This window comes from Ictidomys tridecemlineatus, chromosome 5, assembly GCF_052094955.1.
Source record: "Ictidomys tridecemlineatus isolate mIctTri1 chromosome 5, mIctTri1.hap1, whole genome shotgun sequence".
In the NCBI taxonomy this organism is placed as follows: domain Eukaryota; kingdom Metazoa; phylum Chordata; class Mammalia; order Rodentia; family Sciuridae; genus Ictidomys; species Ictidomys tridecemlineatus.
In genome coordinates this window covers 115,614,688-115,635,264 of record NC_135481.1, presented here as the reverse complement: position 1 = coordinate 115,635,264, position 20,577 = coordinate 115,614,688, and the positions used below count along the sequence as shown (strand labels likewise).

Sequence of the window (20,577 nt, the reverse complement as noted above, 5' to 3'; positions counted from 1 at the left end):
TCTATCATCTGTAAAAGTTTTTAAATTTTCTCTTTCTGCAATTGTATATAATCCTTCTGGAATTGATGAGATATTGATTTGACTTCATTTACTTGTTATATTGACACTCAATTACTCCAGTGTGTTAATCAAAGGACCCTTGTTTCCCCATTGACCAGTAGTGTCCAGGTCAGCATGTGTGCATAGTTCTGCACTGTTCAGCCTATTTGTCTAAGACTTGTATAAGGATTCTTGCTCTCTTACAAAGTCCCCCTACTTATTCTTTAGTAAATATGTTGGCTGTTGTTATCCCTTGTACTTTGATAATACATTTTAGAAGCCACTTGTCAAATATCACCAAAAAGTTTGTAGGAACTTTTACTGGAACTACAATGAATCTATAAACCACTTCAGGAAAAACTAAAGTGTTTAGGATATTGACTCTTGCCTTCCATGAAGATGGTATATCTTTCTTTTTATGTAGGTCTACTTTTATATCTTTCAGTACAATCTTACAATATCCCTTATACGTTACACATTCTTGTTAGATTTATTTCTAGGCACTTTATAGTTCCAATACCTTTGCAAATCCTATCTTTTAACAATTATCATCATCATCGAGATGTAATTCACAGGCCAAAAAATTCACCCATTTAAAGTGTAGAGTTTGATCATAGCATATTCACAGAGTTGTGTAACCATCAGCAAAAAATATAAGTGCAGAACACTTTCCTCACTCAAAAAAACAAACAAAAAAACCTTTTTCAGACATTCCCCACTCACCCCACTCATCCCTCCACCCAACCCCTGGCAGGAAGGGACGGTTGAGTGAGAGTGTGAATAAAGGAATTTATACTCTTGTAAGCTTTGCGGCGGACGGTTGCCTGGCCTTTGGTCTTTGTTTAACGATTTTGTTGTCTTCCCCTCTGTTGCTGTTTCCTCCCTGGTCTTCAGGCTGCTCTCCTCCATCCCTGTCCATCCTCTGGGCCTTACCCACATGTCTGTTGCTATCCGCTTCCCTCAGCCACTCCCCACCTGAAAGCCAGGCTGATGACCTGAGCAACTCAGAAGCCAGCTTCTGGGCTGTGGCTCTCCTGTGAGTTGGAGAAGGCCTCTTCCAGGCCTCTGGTCTCCTGCAGAGGACTCAGAATGTAAACACAGCTGACCTGATTATCCCCGCCACTTCCTCCTGCATCAGAGTTATCTCAGGTTAATTCAGGGAAGAAGCTAAATTAAGCCTTGAAACCTAGCAGCCTCTGTGACAGGCACTTTGTTGTGCTTGAGTGACTGCCATGATGGGTCTTTGGTTATAAGGGCAGCACTAATTGCATCTCTTAAGACTGACCTTGGCCATCTATTCCCTGCCCTGCAGAGATGGGGAGATGCCAGAGACCTTATAGTGCCTACTGCTCATTCAGCACAGCCTCCCAGGAGCCTGCTCCATGCTAGCACCAAAGAGGAGGGGACTCAAAAGCTCCCCCACTCAGGACTCAGTCTTTCTAAGACATCAAATAAGAAGCAAGAGACCCTGATAAAGAGGTGACTGGTATTTGGAGAGATTTCCCTTTGGGGCAGAAGAGGGAGTCAGCTTCTGGGGTACTTTATACCTTTTTATGACTTTGTGCAAAGTCTGGACCATAGAGTCACCAAATTAAGGGTGGGAAGCATTGATCAGTCCCACACTTATCCACAAGCAGGTGCCACTGAACTGAAAAACTGTTGACTATGCTGGGGATGTAGCTAAGTAGTAGAGCACTTGCCTGGCATGTACAAGGCCCTGGGTTCATCCCCAACACCACCAAAAAAAAAAAAATCAAATTGTTTAGCAGTATCCACTAAAGTCAAACATATGTGTGCTGTATGTCCCAGCCCTTCCTCTGGGTATACGAAGCTCATGGGAAATTGCACACATTTAAATTTTACATCAAAAGAAACAGGAACTCTGTGCTTTAGACTCTAGTTGAAGTGTGCATGCTGCAGTATTTAAAGGGAAGGGTAACAGTATCTGCAGTTTACTTTGAAATGCACCAAAAAAGAAGGTGAGTGACTAAGCAAGTACAGCCCATAACACCCAAGAGGTGTAAGCAGTGGAGCTGGGGGCGGGGTGAGTGGGTGGACACTGTGTCGAAAAATCTTTACATAAACTCTTGGGTAAATGTATACATGTGTTCGCCAGAGACACACACAGAATGACGCGCACAGAATGTGCACAGCAGCATTATTCTGTAGTCCCAAACTTGAGGCATCCCAGAAGCCCATCAACAGTAGACTAAATACGTGAATGGCGAGTGTCTCCATACAGTGAAATACTGTTCATAAAGGAGAAGGAGTGCGCGCAGCTCCACACAGATAGGAAGGTGAGTCTTACAAAATAGCATTGGGAGAAAGAAGTCAGGTTCGTAAAGGAACATACTATGCAATTCCATTTATATAAAATTCAAAGCCAGGCAAAACTATCCTATGGTGTTAGAAGCCGTGTGATGGTTTCAGGAGAAGAGTGAATATGGGACTGGGTGGGGCAGCATGGGAGGCCCCTGGGTGCTGACCAGCTCTGTTTCTTGATCCTAGAGCTAAACTCATGTATCAAGCTGCACACTTGTGCACTTGTCTGTGTGTTCATGATGCACGGCAAAAACTATTCAAAGGGAGGAAAGAAAAGAGAGAGAGAACCAAACAGAGCCTTATTTTGTATTTTATTTGGAGACAGGGTCTCAATGAATTGCTTAGCCCTTCGCTATTGCTGAGGCTGGGTTTGAACTTTCGATCCTTCTGACTCAGCCTCCTGAGCCACTGGGATTAAAGATGTAAGCCTCTATACTCGGCTTCCTGGCACTTTTCTAAGGATTAAACAGCCATATAGAAGCTAAACCTCTGGTATATATTCACAATGGAACATTACTCAGCATTAAAAGAGAATAAAATCATGGCATTTGCAGGTAAATGGATGGAGTTGGAGAAGATAATGTTAAGTGAAGTAAGCCAATCCCAAAAAACCAAATGCTGAATGTTTTCTCTTATATGAGGAGGCTGATTCATAGTGGGGTTGGGAGGGGGAGCATGAGAAGATCAGACCAACTCTAGATAGGGCAAAGGTGTGGGAGGGGATGGGAGGGGGCATGGGGGTAAAAAAGATGGTGGAACGAGATGGATGTCATTGCCCGAAGTACATGTATGAAGACACGAATGGTGTGAATATACTTTGTGTACAACCAGGGAGATGAAAAAATGTGCTCTATATGTGTAATGTGAATTGTGATGCATTCTGCTGTCATATAGAACAAATTAGAATAAATTTTTTTTTTAAAAAAAGAAGCTAAACCTCACCCATCAGAGAAATGGAAGCTAAAAGACAATGAACAACCACCAGAAGGGCAAGAACCTAAACTCCAAAAACCGCGAAACACTGACAAAGGATGAGAAAGCAACAGGGCTCTGGGATCCCGGGAGCAGGAGGACCAGCTGGACTGTCACTTGGGAAGCCTGGATGGCATGACCTGGAAAGGCTGAGCACACCCAGTACCTGGTGGCCCAGCCACTGCCTCTAATACACACACTGCGCACACCTGCAGTGAGCACCGGCCTGTGGACGAGCGCTCCTGGGCAGCAGTGACAGCAGGAGCGAACTGCTGGGCCCCACACACTGGCCCTCAGTGTTCTGGGTCCACTGTCGCATATTTTCATGCTCCAACGACACAGAGTGGGGAGAAGGCGTGAAGCCCTGGGTGGCAGACACAGGGCTGACGGGGAAAGACGGGCTGCAGACCACAGAAAGGTGCTTCTATTCCTACACAAAGCCACAGTGTGTTTGAGCTGATGAAGCTGCAAAGAAAACAAGAGAAACCCAAAAGCCAGGGTCGCAGCTCCCACCGAGTGGATGGGGTGGGGGTGCTCAGGAACCTCGAAGGCACCGGGAGTGTTTCTTAAGCTGGTAGTGGGCACGTGGGTGCTGATTCTCTCTCTTGTATTTTTGTAATAGGCTCCTTTTTATCTCTATGATAATTAATAAATCAGTAAGTGCATTAATGATTATAACAATCAAATGACTGCTTAATTTATTAATAAAACAAAACTGGCAATAAAAACAAAAAGCTACTTAGTAGAAGCAATTTTAAAAACAACAACAGGGTTCTAGGCACTGGCATATTTAGTGTTTCGCTAACTGCCAAAAGAAGCCCTGCATTGCAACCAGGAGGAGGGCCACCCCTCGGCAGAGGCAGAGCGCCCCTTCTGCACCCCTGACCTGCGGAGGTGAAGCCCAAACCTCTGCAAGCTGGTCTCCCAAGAAGCACACTCGGGAGTTTTTAGTGGTTTGCCTAATTACGAGGTTGGTCTTGGGGGAAATAAGAGCACACAGAAGACAGCGCTGGGGGGCGGGGGGGCTTGCATGCCCAGGCTGCAGCGTCCTGTGGGCCCCGGGAATCACGGCCATCCATTGGGCTTGCAGGCGCAGAGGGTGCTGTGCACTCACTGGCCCAGTGCCCATGCTCTCCTTTGCTATCAGTGTCCCAATTTTCCTCTGGAAAATTACTCTTGCCAATGGATGCCGTCAGTCACAGCACCAAGGACACGGCCCTGGATCCTGCTAAGCTCATCAGGCGTGCCCCGGAGCTCAGTCCTGGGGACGATGACACACGACGACGGGGAATGGTGAATGCTGATTCATCCTAGCCAGGGTGCCCAGGCACGAGCACCACTCTTTCCCCCTTATTAAAGGTCGTTCACCGCTGCCTTCTGCCCACGAACTACCCCGTAGCCCCGCTGTGAAAATAAGGTCCCTGCCTAGGGCAGTTGAAACCCGACAGTTATCAATGTCTGCCACAGGAAACCAAAGGACTTTTACTTCCTCAGAAGGCGTATCCACATTTATTGGTTTGATTCCTCGTTTGATATTTGAAGGAATCATTCATCTCCCTACAAGAAGCTCACTAAGTGCCGACGGAGCCTTCTGGACACTTGTCATCATTCTGATATCCACCACCTGCCTGAACAGCTCATTCCATCTGCGGACAGCTCCGTCAGGAAAGCCCTTTCCTTTAAAACAAAATATCCTCACCACAGCTTGCACCCACTGGAAATATTTCTAAAACTAGGAACTGAAAATAAAAACAAATTCTCATTATCTTCCAAAAGGCAACGTCTCAAGCTTTCTGAAAAAATGTATCTTGGGGAAATGAACAATCTGTCTTACGATAATGTCTGGGATCCAATCTTGTCTCGGTGGTTTACCAGCTGTGCCATCTGAGTAGGATGCTTCGTCCCTCTGAACCTCAGTTTCCTCATCTACAATGTGGGGGCAGTACTGAGCTTGTAGTCGTCAAGTTAATGGGTGCACATGGCCTGGCTCAGTGAATGGCAGCTGCTGGAATTAGATGATGGTGGTGGAGATTGATGATGATGATGGTGGTGGTGGTGGTGGTGGCGGTGGAGGAAAGTCCTTCTCATGGCCCTAGGAGCCCTTCGTTTTCCAGCTAAGTATGCCCCACTACCTACTTGTCCAGGAGTCCCTCCTACTCAGGATCCCTCACCTGGGAAGGCCCATCCTAATACACTGCATGCATAAGGAAAGATTTTTCCAGCCCAAATTAGGCAGGATCCTCTCTCTTCCTTTCTTCTGGATGTGCAACCATTAATGCTGCTCAGAACCACGTCTATTTGGACTCATGATTATCACAAAGCCACAGTGCAGTGTCCCCTTCCTGTAGTGGGAGGTGCAAGTTCTGCACCCCAAAGCAGGACAGCACATTTGCATTCCATTTCCAAGTGCTGACTTCTGCCCACCATCCCACCCTGGAGAGATCATCTGCCCAGATAGTTCTGCCTTCCTACATGGTCACGCTCCTCTTTGTTTCAGATGGTCCACACATGGGATGCTCACACCCTCTGTATTGTCTAAATGACCCTTTTCCCGTGTTTTATTAGGTTTCTAGCTTAATACTAGCTCATTAACTGGCACTCTTCCAGGGCTACCATTCTGGTACTGTTTGCCTTCTCCTGCCTGCACTTATCCATCATTTCTCCAAGGATGTCAGGAAGTCAGGGTGGGACTCAGGTCCACCAGGTTAGTGACCCTGACGGAGGGGACATGGCTGACAACTATCCAGTCGTAGGAGCCACACTGGCCCCGGTGCTCTGGAGATTGTGGAGTCAACTCTTTATCTCTCTTTTACATCAGTTTCTCAGAGCTGCTTTACTAAGAATCAAAGAAACAGGGATCATCCTCAGTGGTCACTAGTAAACTGAGATCGAAAAAAAATCATGGGATCACCACTCCCGGATACATGACACAACAGGAAAAACAAAAACAAAAACGACGGAAGCAAAGCCTTTGTGCGAAGAGCAGGTGGCTATGCCTGTGGAGGGGGGACAGCACATGGACATGCAGGCCACTCACACTGTAAGACGTATTTTAAACACCTTACTTGTATAGGGAAGAAAAGGCTTGGGGGAAAACCCAGAAACTTTCTACGGCATGGTGGATGATGTTATTTTACTTTTGTCACATTCAAAGCAATCAATATGTAAGGAAATGAAACCCTGAAGACTCTGTTTTCCTGTATCCTGAGGACCCCCCCCCTCCACCAGTGAGGAGAACAGGCTTGGGGTGCTGGCACACAGGGAGAGACCTTTGGGGGTCAGTCTGTCAGCTGGAGATGCTGAACTTGAACCCCAAGCAGGTCGCAGCCGTGTGCAAAATCGACAGACGACAGGGTTCTGCTGGCCTTTGTCTCCCATAGCAGCCCCAATCAGGCTGGATGGGAGCTGGTCTCCGTGTCATATTTTCTAGTGAAAAGTTGTTTTCTCAAAAGAATGCTCATCTCAGAACTTTGCTCCCCGAGGTATTGAAAGGTCCCACTGGTTCAAGAACAGGAGGGAGGAGCCGTTCCATCCGAGTCTCCCGTTGCCTGCCGCTGCCGGCTCTGCGGCTGTGCAGCTCAATTGCAATTCCAAGTGCTTCTCCATCTTGAGAACATTTTCATTTGGGGGGTGAAGCGGGTTCACGCTGATCCCCTTTACAAGGACAAGCTCCTGCCTTGAAGTCAGAATAGCTGCTCGACAAACCCAGTGGATGACGTTGGAGTCTGGAGGAAGCACCAACTTTTCCTTTAAGAGCAGACCTCCGTGGCCTCCCAAAACATAGCAGCTCCTGAGCACCTGAGGCCCAGGCTTCAGATGGAGGCTCTCTGAGCACCACATGACCAAGCCCTCCACAAGACGATGGCATATGCAAATGAAAGACAAGGACTTGAGGGGGAAGCGAATACAGGGCTCCATCCACGCAAGCAGTGGGCAGGACACTGCAGGAACCCGGGCTGGGATGTCTGACCCGCCAGGGCGATATGCAGAGAACCATCCCCAGTAGACAGAAGGCCTGGGCTGAGACGGAAAAGGCGAGGGGGACTAGCTCAGTGGGTGGAGGAGAAAGGACTGAGGTTAAAGCCAGGCAGGTGCAAAGGACAGCAATGTGCAGGATGTCACAACACATCCGGGCCATGGAGTATCACAGTCAGGTGGCTGAGGTAGGAGCTCCGGAGGGGGAAGCAGGGATCAGAACTTATAAGCCACATGAAGCAACGCTGGCCTCTATTCAGTACAAGCAGTGGGTACACGGACGTTCACTTCCTATTTATTTTCTCAGTCACACACATTCTATTCTTTTGTATGCATGAGAGACTTCATAATAAATTTTTAAAACTCAATTCGCTCCTAAAATCAAACCATAGTAAGTAAAAGTTGCTGACTTGCTCTGCAGGGTGAAGTGTCTGGATAGAGTGGCCTCACACAACGAGATCCTACTTGCCGCCTTCTGGGCTTCCGGGAAATGAGTGGGAGCTTCTGTCCAGGCCACAGACTCCTGGTGCCCAGGTGAGTTTCCAGCAGGGGCTGGGCAAGAGTTTTTCCAATGCATACACTACTCTGTGGGTTTAGCACAGCTCAGGTGGCCACAGAAAGGCTTGGGTGTCATTACACAGCTGCTCAAGAGAGATGGCAGCCGGGTGGTCCCTGGTGATGGGAATACAGCAGCAACTTAAAGACTCACCAAACACCGAGCAGGGTGTGAACTCAGTAGCTGGAGCTCCCCCAGACACTGCCCATCTCCTGCCTGCCCTGGGAGGCCTGGGCACTTGTCTGCACACTCTTCCTGGCTTGCAGGACTGCTGTTACCCTTTGAGACTCATCTGCTGGTGGCACATCCAGGGACCTCTTCTTCAGCAGCCTCCCAGCATTTCCTGCCCTAGTCTGCAAACACCACTTGATTTGAGTCCTTTCCTACTAACCCGTGAGCTCTTCGCAAGGGACAAGATGGGGCCTTGTTCATCTTCATGTCCTCCAACCCCTGAGACTGGTCTGGAGCAGCCATGGTGTCAGGGTACTGAGAGAGTGAAGGAGCTGACAGGTGGACAGATGGTCAGATAGGAGGGTGGAAGGGTGGGTGGACTGATAGGTAGAGCACAGGAAGCAGATGAAATGGGTGACGGGGACAGTCTAGCCCAGCCCAGCCAGATGGATACCACTATAAAGACAGAGAGGAGAACCTGAGTCACCAGGCAGGAGCCAGCCAGAGAGGGCGGGTTGGCCCAGTTATGTGTGTGTGCATGTGTCCCCAGAGTTGAAGAGAAGAGCTGTCCCCTACTCCGACTACCTCTGACATCCTCCCTCTCTCACTGTCTACAAATGAGTATACAGGCCCAAGTCACGCAGAGATCCTGGGCCAGGAGTCAGCAGAAGAAGAGGGGAGGCTGGCAGGTCTGCCTGGGCTCCATCCGCCCCTGCATACAGAGCTGGTCATGTGAAAATGTCCAGGGCCTGCCCTCGGTGGGCTTATTTTCTTTCTCACCTTGAAGTCTGATAAAAAGGAGAGTTAGTTGACTGTGTGTTGAGTGAAGAAAGTTTAAACACTGGTACAAAGAGAAGGAAGAGCTCCAGAAGTTCATTCTATTGAAGTAGACTTCCAGGGGAACATTTGTCACCAGCAGCTTTGAGGTAAGGATTCTTAAACCAAGAGTGGACATGAGACCCAAGCCAGTGGTACTGTCTTCCCTGATGTCGATGATGCCACCTTGCTGCCGGCTGCTTCCACTGGGCCGTGGACCCCACTTGCCAACAAGCAGACTCCACCTCAGTCCCCAGAACCAGCAGGAAGTCGGGAGAGGAGCTGGGGTTCCAGCGGTGAGCCAACGCCTCCTGGTCCTCCTCAGAGACTCACAGACTCGTGACAACTCCGGCTGGGGGAGTGGCAAGGTCTTTCCGCTCCAACAGTGCAGCGGAGAGACAGGAACAGCCCATCATCAGAAAACTGAGTTCATGACTCTCGTGATCCTCATTCACTATGTGAACCTGGGCAAGTCTCTTGACATCTCCGCCCGACAGCTTTCTCGCCCAGAGAGGGAGTTAACATCAGCGCGATCCCAGCTTCTTGGTGAGGCTGTAAAGGGCCTGATGAGGCAGCTGTCAGGGATGAGCCAGCGTCTGTCCTACCGAGATCCTAAGGGACAGAATGCTTGGTCTGACAGGTCGCTGCCTGGTGGACCTGGAGAGGGGACTCCCTCGGAGCAGCAGCGTTCCCACCTTGTCCCTGTGCCTTTGGCTGACTTTCAGTAAGAAACGGGTGTTTCCAACAACCCACGGCAGAGCTGCCTGGGGGAAGTTGGCGGAGCTTGATGGAACCCCATGCGCACCACACCATCCTTCCCATCTGTCCACTGGCCCCAGACTCCGCCGGCAGATAACGTCCAGTGGGAGGAAACGGCACGTGCAGGTGTGTTCACTGCGGCATCCTCTGCAGCACAAAGACCCAGAGCAATGTCAATGCCAGATGGAGGAGAGGAGGAGCCCACTCTGGCCTGACCGCAGGCCACTGGGGCTGGTGCAGATGTCAGTGGGGGAGGGGAAGAGCTCTAGGGACTGACCTGGAGAGACTTCAGGACACACAGCTACCCTCGGGTAAGAAAGCAGGGCCCGAGAGTCATTAGTACTATACTCCATGGGAGAAGGGCTGGAGGTGCAGCCCGTGGGAGCTCAGCGGTGGTGCACTGCTCAGCTCTGCGAGGGCCCAGCACTGAATAAGAAAACAGGAACAGGAGCTCTAAAAATGCACACAATCTTCTCATTAGTGCAGAAAATCCAACTGTAAACCCAAGGGCCAGGAGGAGACGCTGCTTCTCTGATAGGCAGCAACCTATCAGGACAAGCTAGAAATATAAGAGACAGATTACCCAGAGGAGGTGAGTGGGAAAGGGGTGGGGAGAAAGGAGGCAGGATGGGGTGGCAGGGACAACGAGGGAGTGACACTGCCCTTCTTGAGTCTGTCTTCTGGGAAGGCATGGAAATCTTTCACTTGCTCTTCATAGACCTCCCACCCAGGAAACAGTGAACACCAGCCGAGACGTGAGTGAGCTCCCGCTAGAATCTAAGCATGAGCAAGCAGGATGTGTCAATGACACCCACACTGCAGGGGCACGGAAGGACAAGACCCACCCAAGGAACTCTGGACACTGTCTTGGGTGGATGGTGTCCAGATAAAATAGAACAGGTGCACACGGGCCTTGCTGCTGTCTGCTGGATGAATGCGTCTCTCACGGGGGTACAGGTGAGCACACCTGAGGCTACCCTGGTGAGTTCTAGAATTAAATAACAGGTGTCAGCTAACAATGCTGGACTTGTCCCTGTTGGAGAAGGAAATTGCAGCAAAGGAGAAGGAAGGAGGCTTCCGCTGTTGGCCTGGAGATGGAGACACCAGCATTCACTCAGGACGTCTACCTGTATCGGGGAGGCAGGGGCACAGGTGAGCACGCGTGTCTGTGCTGGTGCACGGCCACACACACTCAGGTGTGAGGAGGATTTGCTAGGCACTTTCACTGCTGTGCAGCCGTCACAGAGTGACCTTCCACAGGCTAAATGGCTATGACATCGCGAGGCAATATAAGCTTCGGTCGCACTGTCAGTCACATATGTGGCTCCTCATTGATCCAAACGCTGGGATCCGTAATTCCCAGATCTGACCCCTGGAAGCCAGCAGCAATGACAGCGCTGTGGCAGTGTGAGCACCTGGCACCCTCGCACTGGCTTTGATATTCCATTCTCAAGTGATAGGAACCCGCGCTCCTGGGAGAGGTGGTGGATTCAAGGGTTGAAGAGGGAAAAATACAAGATGAGCCTCGAAAATCTTGTGATGCTGGAAAGCAAGGAGCTGCTCAGAAGAAGATGGGGGTGGAAGGGCTGGCTGGAGCCCAGCGCGAACCTGAAGCAGCCCCTGGTGGCCACAGCCGGAGCCATGGGGACAGGAAAGTGAAAAACTGCAGTGCTGGTCTTTGCTGATATAAATAATCACAGAAATAAGTGAACAGGGTGGAGGGCCCACTCTTTCCCATAGTAGAATCCCAATTACTGAAGAAATAGAAAAATCACCACCAAGTCAACACCAGAGGAGGCTAAACCAACAAATGCAAGTTTGAGGAGAAACAGGATTCACATGAATCCAAGTGTCCCCTCCAAGATAGTTATCAACATCTCCAGCGATGGCACGCGACACCACCAACCCTATGTGTGAAACCAAGAGGACACGGCATGGCCTCTGGGGAACTCTGTCCTCACATGCTCACCTGCAGTCCAGTCCTGACAAGACATCAGACAACCCAAGCAGAGGGACACTGGGCAAGGTCATGAAAGACAAAGACAGAGGGACTGTCCCAGATTGGAGGAGACTAAGGAACGCGGGCCCTGGGTCGGGTCCCGTGGCGGGGAAAAGGTGTGAGTGGGAAACTGGTCCCATCTGAATAAGGTCTGCCTTAGTTGACAGGATTGCAGGAGTGTGCTGAGGCACCAGGGTTACATAAAACGCTAACCGGAGGGGAAGGAAGCAGGGTGACAGAACTTTACCACTCCTGCAGCGTTTCTATAAGTCTAAGTCAGCCACCCCCCAAAATGGGCTGGTGTTCAAATCCAACATTCAGATATTTCACAAAGACTTACTCCAAACCCCCAGGGCCTTTGCAAGGCCCTACTTCAACGTGCTGCGTGTAAATCCTCCAGGCCAAGGGGTGGGACACATGCTAAGGAATCTTGGAACTGAGCTAGCACTTCTGGGACCTTAAGTGGGCAGGGCTGGCCTCTGTAATTGGCTGTGAGTCAGTCCTTCGCTACCTGGAACCCAGCGCTGAGGGGACCTAGGCCTAGGTCCCCTCAGCGCTGGGTTCGCTGGGTCGACTCCCAGCCACCCCTGCTGTGCTCTGAGACCCTGTGGCCCTGTTTTCACAATCAATTGGAACCTGAGGTCTAGAGACTGCTCCACCATCTCTCTGGGGCTGAGCCTCAAGGGTCTTAGTTCCAGTTACCCCAGGTCCCAAATTTCAGAATGAATACCAAGGTTTTTAGGATCAGGCCTCGAGCCTAGCTCCTGTCCCAAGCACCTGCTTGGTGATCCTGGGCTGACAACATTCATGCCTGTCCCCATCCCCCCACATCAAGTATCTTGCTCACAAGCCTGCCTGGTGGCTGTAGCTCTGTTCCTGCGACCCAGGGTTTGGCTGGTGGCCTCCCTGGGTCCTACCTGTACCCACCTCTCCTTTCCCATCCCTGTCCCCTTCCTCTGTCCCCACTACACGGTGTCCTCACAGACCCCATAATCTGCTGCTTGCCTGGGTGCAGGCTGTCTGCCAGACTGACTTCCCCAGCTCCCCAAAGAGGCATGTCTGGCCTCCACAACCCCCACCCAAGCCACAGTCCTCACCCAGGCCTCAGCCCCCCACCCGGGCCACAGCCCCCACCCAGGCCTCAGCCCCCCACCAGGGCTTCAGCCCCCACCCAAGCCACAGCCCTCACCCAGGCCTCAGCCCCCACCCAGGACACAGCCCCCACCTGGGCCACAGCCCCCACCCAGGCCTCAGGTGGCCCAGCCCAGTGCCAGATTTGCTGTGAAGGAGCCGTCACTGGCTCCAGCCCCAGCCCCAAGCTCAGACCACAATGGAAGACCCAGAGAGAAGGCCCCAGCCCATTCAGGCTACTAGCAGAGCCGGAGGATGGGAGCAGTGGGTGGAGAGGACCTTGGCTAAAAAGCTAAAAAGCTCTGTCTGCAGCCCCTAAGGAGAGGGTTTTCTTCTTCAAGCAGCAGCAGGACCTTGATAAAGAGGCAGATGGAGCCTTCTTGGGGAGCACTAAAGATGATGAACTTCCATTTCCTCACCTGCAAGGTAGGGAGAATAATTCTCTGGGCAATTGAGTGAGAACTGTGTGAGCAGGACACAGAGCCTGCTTGCTGCGTTTGTGATTTGTGCTCCAAGCTTGTGTGTGTGTGTGTGTGTGTGTGTGTGTGTGTGTGTGTGTTAGGGGAGAGCATTCATTGGAAGAGCCTTATGCCCTCAGCTCTGAGCTCTGCAGAACAGAGGGTCTTGCAGGGTCTCTGGGCGCCGAGTTTGGTTTTCCCTAATAAGAACAATCCCACTTGGCTATGCTGACTTTGTCTCCTCTTACTTCCCGATTCCTGAGCTGCATGGGCACACTTCACAGTGCTCCACCCTCTCCCCATCCCATGCTGAGCACCTCCCAGGGGCTTCATCTCCACTAACGGCTTCCATCCTTGCAAGGACTGAGGATGGGGCAGCGCTACCAGCACGAGGGAGGGGAGCCAGTGAGGAGGAGGGTGGCCGCCCCAGGTCTCGCAGCTGGCCCTGCAGCTGACGGGGCATGAAAACTGCCATTCAGACCCACACAGCCTGGTGCTGAGCAGCTCTGAAGTGTCCTACCCATCACTGTTGCCTGAATACAAAATGACAATCATGGTGGCCACCGCATCCTCCTCCTTCCCTCTCCATGGCCATACCTTACTATTTCTCGTTTTCCCCCCAAAAGTCCCATAAAGGAAAGGATAATGAGGAAATTCAACTTGGAGTCTCTGTTCAGATCAGAAACAGAAACTGGAGGGTGTGCGAGGAATCGAAGACCCCTTAGTCTTGGCAAAACGGAGGGGCCATAGCCTCAGCTCTCTGTCCCCAAGGTCCATATGGAGAGGTCCTAACAGAACTTGGAAGGCACGTGGCCAGGTGGTGCTACTCCACCTCCTCATTTCCTGGTCCTTGAGAGTTCCCATTTCTGAATGCCCCTGGGGAGACCCGGGCTGAGCTAAGGGCACAGCAGAGGCTCCGTGGTTGAGATTTCCTAGCACTGGGGTCTTGCTGAGCTCGCGGCTTGGCCAATCTGGCTGCGGGTCAGCAGCCTGTGTTTCATGAATATTTCTCTGTCGTGGGTCTTTCCTCCCAACATTTCACTTACTCGCGAGCATTTGCATTTTAATATGATGTTTTTGACACAGCCAGGAAGCTGGGGGCTTCTACATCTCCTGAGATACAAAATCTCACCTTTGCCTCTGAATCCCTCTGACTGTTCTTGTCCAGGCCAGAAATAGCACACTTCTCAACTCCTGAGTGACAACTTTTTGAAGAAGCTGCTACTGATCTGCAGAGAAGAGTCAGGCATACAAATTTGATCCAATATTTGTCCAGAACTAATAAGGTGGGAAAAGGTTTGGGTTATAAGCACCATCGCAGAAAAAATACACGTGGAGCCACCCCTGCCTACCCACCCAAACCTCCTAATCCCCTCTCAGCCATTCCTATACCAGCTCCACCAGTGCCCTTGGTCTTCTTTGAAAAAGATGACCCCAGGGCCTTTGCCCTTGCTGCATCCTGGCTTGGAAGACACCTTGCCCACGCTCTCCCACTGGTCTCCCATGCCTCCCCCTCTCCACCCACATCCTACTTCATTTCTTCCAAGTGCTGATCACTACTCAAAAGTAAGTTATTTTTTTTCACCTCTCCCTGCACTCTGAAGATGGGCTTCCTGATGGCAATCTTGCTCCTTGATGCTGTCCCAGTGCCAAGAGCAACATCAAGCACACTGGAGGGGCTCAGGAAGTTGTGCTTGAACACATGAAAATGTGTCTGTTTTCCAGAAGAGCAAGGTGTGGCTCCCTGGGGCTGAGTGATCTGTCCAGATGTCAGGGTCCTCCACCCTGGGTCAACCCCTGTGCTGCACTTGCACAAGGCACCCTCCTACTCTCTCCCTTGACCCTCTCCCTAGACATCCTCTCCTGGCATCCACATGGGTCCCTGAGTGCACCGTGTCCTGGCCCTGACTCTCGAGGAGGGAACGAGAAACACTAAAGCTTTTCCAGTCTGACCCCTGGCTGAGTCCTCCCTCCAGTCCCTAATGCTCTCACCCCAAGGCTGCCGGCATCAGTGCCACAGGGGCCGCAGGAGTCGCCAGCCCCCAGGGCAGCACCCATGGGCTCTGGAGGACGGCAAGGTCTTAGGTTGCGCCACTCTGTTAACTTGGCTAAGCCCCTCCCCCCTGAAGCTGATTCTGGATGTCTCCTCCCCATCCCAAGCATCCAGTGAGAAAACCAAGGAGACAATGAATGATTCCTGGAAATAAAAAGAGCCGGGGGAAACACACTCGAAAATAAGGCAAATGAATAAATAAAAAGCAAAAAGCACCTAAAACATCAGATGTCTTCCGTCTTGTCTGGTCACACATAAATGGCCATATTTTAACCTCGTTTGCCTGTGCATAAAATGAAGATTTGGGTCAAGCGGTTTCCCCAACCTGAGGGCACGCTCCCTCCCTCCTTTGGCTGTGAGCTATTAATGCCAACAGCGTTTTGAAATCCAGCACAGCCTGCCCTCCAAAAGGATCACTCTGAGGCTGCCTGAAATCATGGGTCACCTTGTCCTAAGTGGGGTGAGTTGTCCTGGAGGGAGACCTACTATGCACCCAGCATGAAGCCTCATGCTCCATTGTCCTGGAGGGAGACCTACTGTGCACCCAGCATGGAGCCTCCACTTGGCCTCAGCCTTTACATGCCCATTTCCTCCAAGCTTTAGGGCCCCAGAGGGCAGAGACTAAGCCACTGCTGCTGCGTTCTCCTCACTCTGTGTCTAAGCAGTTTTATGCTCACAGGAAGACTCAGACACATCTGCCGAATACATGAAAAAAATAAATAAAAGGGAAAAATAAAGCCCCCCAGGACATGGCTCAGTCCCCGGTCCTGTGTGATCTGAGGAGCTCCCACACTGGAGAACTGAGCAACTTCCTTCAGATGGCTTTATAGTTTGCTGTCTGTTCGCCAGAATCCTCCAGGGGGGAAAGCTCTCTGGAGCAGACAGTGAGGTTAGAAAGAGCGAAGGTTAGAAGGCATGCCTAAGGTTAATAGCTAAGCCCATTTCCTGGTTCCCCACTTCTGAGGTCTAAATGCTATGTCCCCTGGATATCCCTATGTTGGAATCCACACCCCCAAGATGACGGTGTCAGGGAAGGCATCTGTGAGACGTGGTTAAGGTCACGAGGGGGCTCATGAACAGGATCGGTGCCCTCATAAAAGAGGCCTCAGGAAGACTCTCCACCATCCGCCCGCTGAGCCCACGGCTAGGGGTGCTGTCTGAATTAGGAAACGGGCCCTCACCAGATGCCAATTCTGCTGATAGCCTGATCCTGGATTCCAGCCTCCAGAACTGTGAGAAACAAGTTTCTGTTTATAAGCACCCCCCCACACACCCACACACCCAGTTATGGCATTTTGTCATAGGAAGCTACATAGATTAACACATGGGTGCTGCCTGCATTTATAGCCCCCCCCCAAATTCTTCCCACAGGAGATGAGGACTCCTAAGCAAGCCCTAGATCCCAGGAGTCCCTCCAGTGGGTGCTGCCCACCCCAGAGTAGAGGGTCTCCTGTTCAGAGAGAGAGAAGCCCCAGTTATTGTGGGGACATCTGGGTGGATTCTGAGGTCTTGCCTTAGGCAAAGCCCAATGGGCCGGTGAGAAGCAAACCACATCCAGGAGGGGTCAACGGTCTCCTGAGTCTCCTTAGGAGACTCCGCAGAACTCTGGCACACCTCCTGCTGGGGCAGCCAAGACGGAGCTGGGAATGCCAAACTTGCCCCGCAAGCCCTATAGCAGGGAACGCCAGCCTTCACACAGACAGCAAGGTGGGACAAGTTCTGGGCCTAAACTCTAGGCGAAATCCATCAAATCTTTTGGGAAAAGAGAAGCAGAGTAGAAATGAAGTGTGGTTTTCAGCTGTGCATTTCCACCTCCATGATCTTGGTCAGTTACCCAATCTTTTCAGCCTTTTCTGAGTCTGTAGGGGAAAGGATCCAGGACCTCTGCAGACACCCAAACCCATGGATGTGTTACAGGTTGGACATGAGGTGCTCTCCAAGAGCTCGTGTGTTGGAAAGTTAAGAGGTGAGACAACTGGGTTATGAGAGCCTCGACTTAATCCAAGTGCATTAATCCACTTAAATGGATTAACTGGGTGTTCACTACAGGCAGGTAGGATGTGGCTAGAGAAGGTGGGTCTTTGGGGACATGCATGTCCTCTGCTGTTTGCCTCCTCCACACTCTTCTACTGTAATGTTTTGTCTCTCCTCTAGCCCAGAATAGTAGAGTTGGCCATCTGTGACTGACACTTCTGAAACTGTGAGACAGATTAATAACTTTTCTTCCTCTATGTTGTTCCTGTCAAGTCTTTTGGTCACCATGATGAAAAAACTGACTAAAACAGATTCTCAGAATCTCCTAAATAAAATGGAATAATACTTACTCAGAACCTACACACATCTACCACATACTTTAACTCATCTCTAGGTTACTTGTAATACCTCATGTGGTGTAAGTGCTATATGAATCATTGTTATACTGTATCATTTAAGGAATAATGACAAGAAAAAAACTTGGCTCTATAGACACAACCATCGTAAGCCCTACCACAGCGTACCTGATCCACAGTTAAATTGACCTATAGATACAGAACCTATGGATACAGGGGCTGACTGTATTCATTGGCCCAAAAAGAAACTCACCACAGTTGGTAGATTTTTCTCAGCCTGGGGTGAGCAGGTACACAAGGAGATGAGGACCATGAAGAAAAAGATTAAAATAAACATAAAACTGACCTCTGAGGAGACAGAAATAATTCATAGACTAAAGCAAACACAACACCAATTAATATTTCACTATGCAGTGTATTTGGAGCCATAAAGCAAAAATAGATTCTAGGAAAAGAAGTGATCAGGGAACAAGACAAAGCTCTCAGAAGTTAAAAATATCAATGCCAACACTGTGCTCAAAAGAAAAAAAAAGAGAGCGACTGAAAATGAAGTCAGTAAAATATAGAATGAAGAGTTCAAAGGTAAGAAAAAGAGAAAAATGTACATAGCCACATAGAGATTTAACCTGGAAGGTTTAGGTTCAGAAACGGAGAATGGGAGGGGGGGCAGTTAAGAAAAATCAAATGTGTTAAGATCTCCCAGAGCAAAAGACAGTTTTTCAGAGTAAGGGATCCACTGTGCACCCAGGAAAATGAAGGAATAAAAACCCACCCTGAAGATTATTCTCAGGCAGCATAAGAATGTGAAGGATGGAGAGGGATCCCTAAGATCTTCTAGGAAAGAAAAAGGAAAGTAGGTAATCTGCAAAGACAAGAATCAGAGCTCTCCCCAGCAATGAGGACAGCCTGAGTTTTCACAATTCCGGAAATAAAATAGACTCATTCAGAGGTTTCCTGGTCCACACACCTTTCCCTAGGGAGTCAGTGGGGCAGTGAGATCCACCCACCCCCAGGGAGCAAGGAAAGGGAATGCAAGGGGAGCCCTGGGCAGGAGGCTGGGGGGAGGCGGAGGCCTGGTGGAGGGAGAGAGCGCCTCCTAGAGGGGAGGAGGTCCCAGGGCTCTGTAGGACTGGGAAAGGAAAAGGCAGGTGCCACCAGAAGAAAGGCAACTGGATGTCCCAGGGGAGAGCCCTGCACAAGAAAGTCACCATCCGACGCCGAGGCCAACTAAAATAGGGCATGATACTAAGGCACTGAGTGGGAGCAGAGAGAAGGTCCCAGGCCACTCTGCCCTGAGCCCTCCAGGGGTTCTGATGCTGATCTCCAAGAAGGACCTGTCACCCAGCCTGTGGCTTAAGCCAGCACCAGATGCTTCTGTTACAGCAGTGACATCGTCAATGTCCCCTGCCATTTTCAAGTTCCAGGGTCCAGCTGTGGACAGCACCTACTGCAGAGAATTCAGGAGCAGATGGAAATGGTGATGACCTCTGCGCGACGTCAACCCCGAGGCAGCAGGGCAGTGACCCCGAAGCTGAGAAGAAAGGCAGGAAGGACAACAGGGCAGTGACAACCTCCTCTCACCACGGGGGGAGCCAGAAGTCCTGGTGGAGAAAGGCTCGCACTTCAAGACGACGTCACTGACAGAAGCACTTCATAAACACAGAGAAGAGCAGGGGAGGGGAGAGGGCAGGGTGGGGCCAAAAGGGATCTGTCCACTGTGTGGATGTGATTGCTGGAACGTGCAGAATGAAGACACGGTCACGGTGAGGATTAAATGAACTAATATAAAGAATATCTCCAGGAATTGCCAGGAATAAAGCAAGCATCTCACATCTATCAGGGATTTTATCATATGCTTGCCAGTCCAATTTGATTTGTTATAAACGTATGTATTAATTAAGACGGAATCTTAAATATTAAGTAAATAAAACACCCAGCAGAGCTATTTGAAGGAATGAATGCAGTGGTGTATGTGTGCTTGCAGTCCCAGCTACTTGGGAGGTTGAGGCAGGAGGATCATTTGAGCCCAGGAATTGGAGGCCAGCCTGAGCAACATAATGAGACCTTATCTCAGAATAAATAGATAAATGAATAAATAAATTGCATCAAGGAATAACCTATAAGGTACTATTTTAGTGATGGCTAAACAGGGCAGGGGAGCTTGCTCTGGGAACTGAGTGGCCTGTATAATGTGGAAGGAGGGCTGAGGAGAGGAAGGTTCCCAGAGAGAGGCCTAGAAAGAGATCCTGCCCTTGGCACTGTTTGTAAACTGTAACGGGCTCCACATGTCAGCCTGTGATATCTACTATGTCAACACTGCAAAGTGTTATTTTTTGCAAATAGAAAATAAGTGCATGCACATATGGGGAGCCTGGGCACTATCCTCAACCCACCTGCAAGCAGAGTCTAAGTTGCTGCTCTACAGAGAGACAGCAAAGGTGGCAGAGGTTTTCTACTTCTGTTTGGGGGAATGGCCTCTAGGGTTTGGGAGGGTGTGGTGCGATCCCTGGCCTGGCCCTGGCCCTTTCACAGGAGCCCCACTTACATTCGGAGGCAAACAGGACAGAAGGTACCTCGTCCTATCCCCAGAGGTAGGCTGCAAAGATTCCTGCTGCGACAGACCAGGCCTCCTTGGGCACAGGGGGTGCTTGCACACATCCCTCCCTTAGCTGGGCCAGCTCAATCTCTGTTTCTGGAATCCTGCCTCAGTTTCCCCAAGAAGCCTGAACCCTGAGTCCTGACGTGCTGCCTGGCTCACTCTGGGACCCTTCTGCTGGAAGACCAGCCTCTTTCTAATGCTGCTGCTGCTGCTTCAGAATTCCCATTTTGGCTTGGGAGGCAGAAGCTGGTGTTGCAGGTAGGGACAGCAGGTGTGCAGCCACATAGGAGAGTGACCGCTGACACTGCCACTCACTGGCAGTGTGACCTCAGGAACGTTTCTCAACTTCCCTGAGCTTGGGCTTTCTCAGTGATTCACTGATTTATTTGACAAATAT

The 20,577-nt window shown here is 50.4% G+C and overlaps 1 protein-coding gene across 4 annotated transcripts in view; it reads right to left on the bottom strand.

The window, feature by feature from the left end:
- The window catches only part of LOC120886275 (protein TUNAR), a 45,411-nt gene that overhangs the window by 6,255 nt on the left and 18,579 nt on the right, over window positions 1–20,577 (bottom strand). Inside the window, exon 1 of one of the 4 annotated variants that reach the window (XM_078050817.1) lies at window positions 14,331–14,497. The exons of the other annotated variants lie outside the window; for them this stretch is intronic. The gene's annotated coding sequence lies outside the window, so the exon portion shown is untranslated. Of the gene's footprint in view, window positions 1–14,330; window positions 14,498–20,577 lie in introns of those variants that run through there. 4 annotated transcript variants of the gene reach the window in all.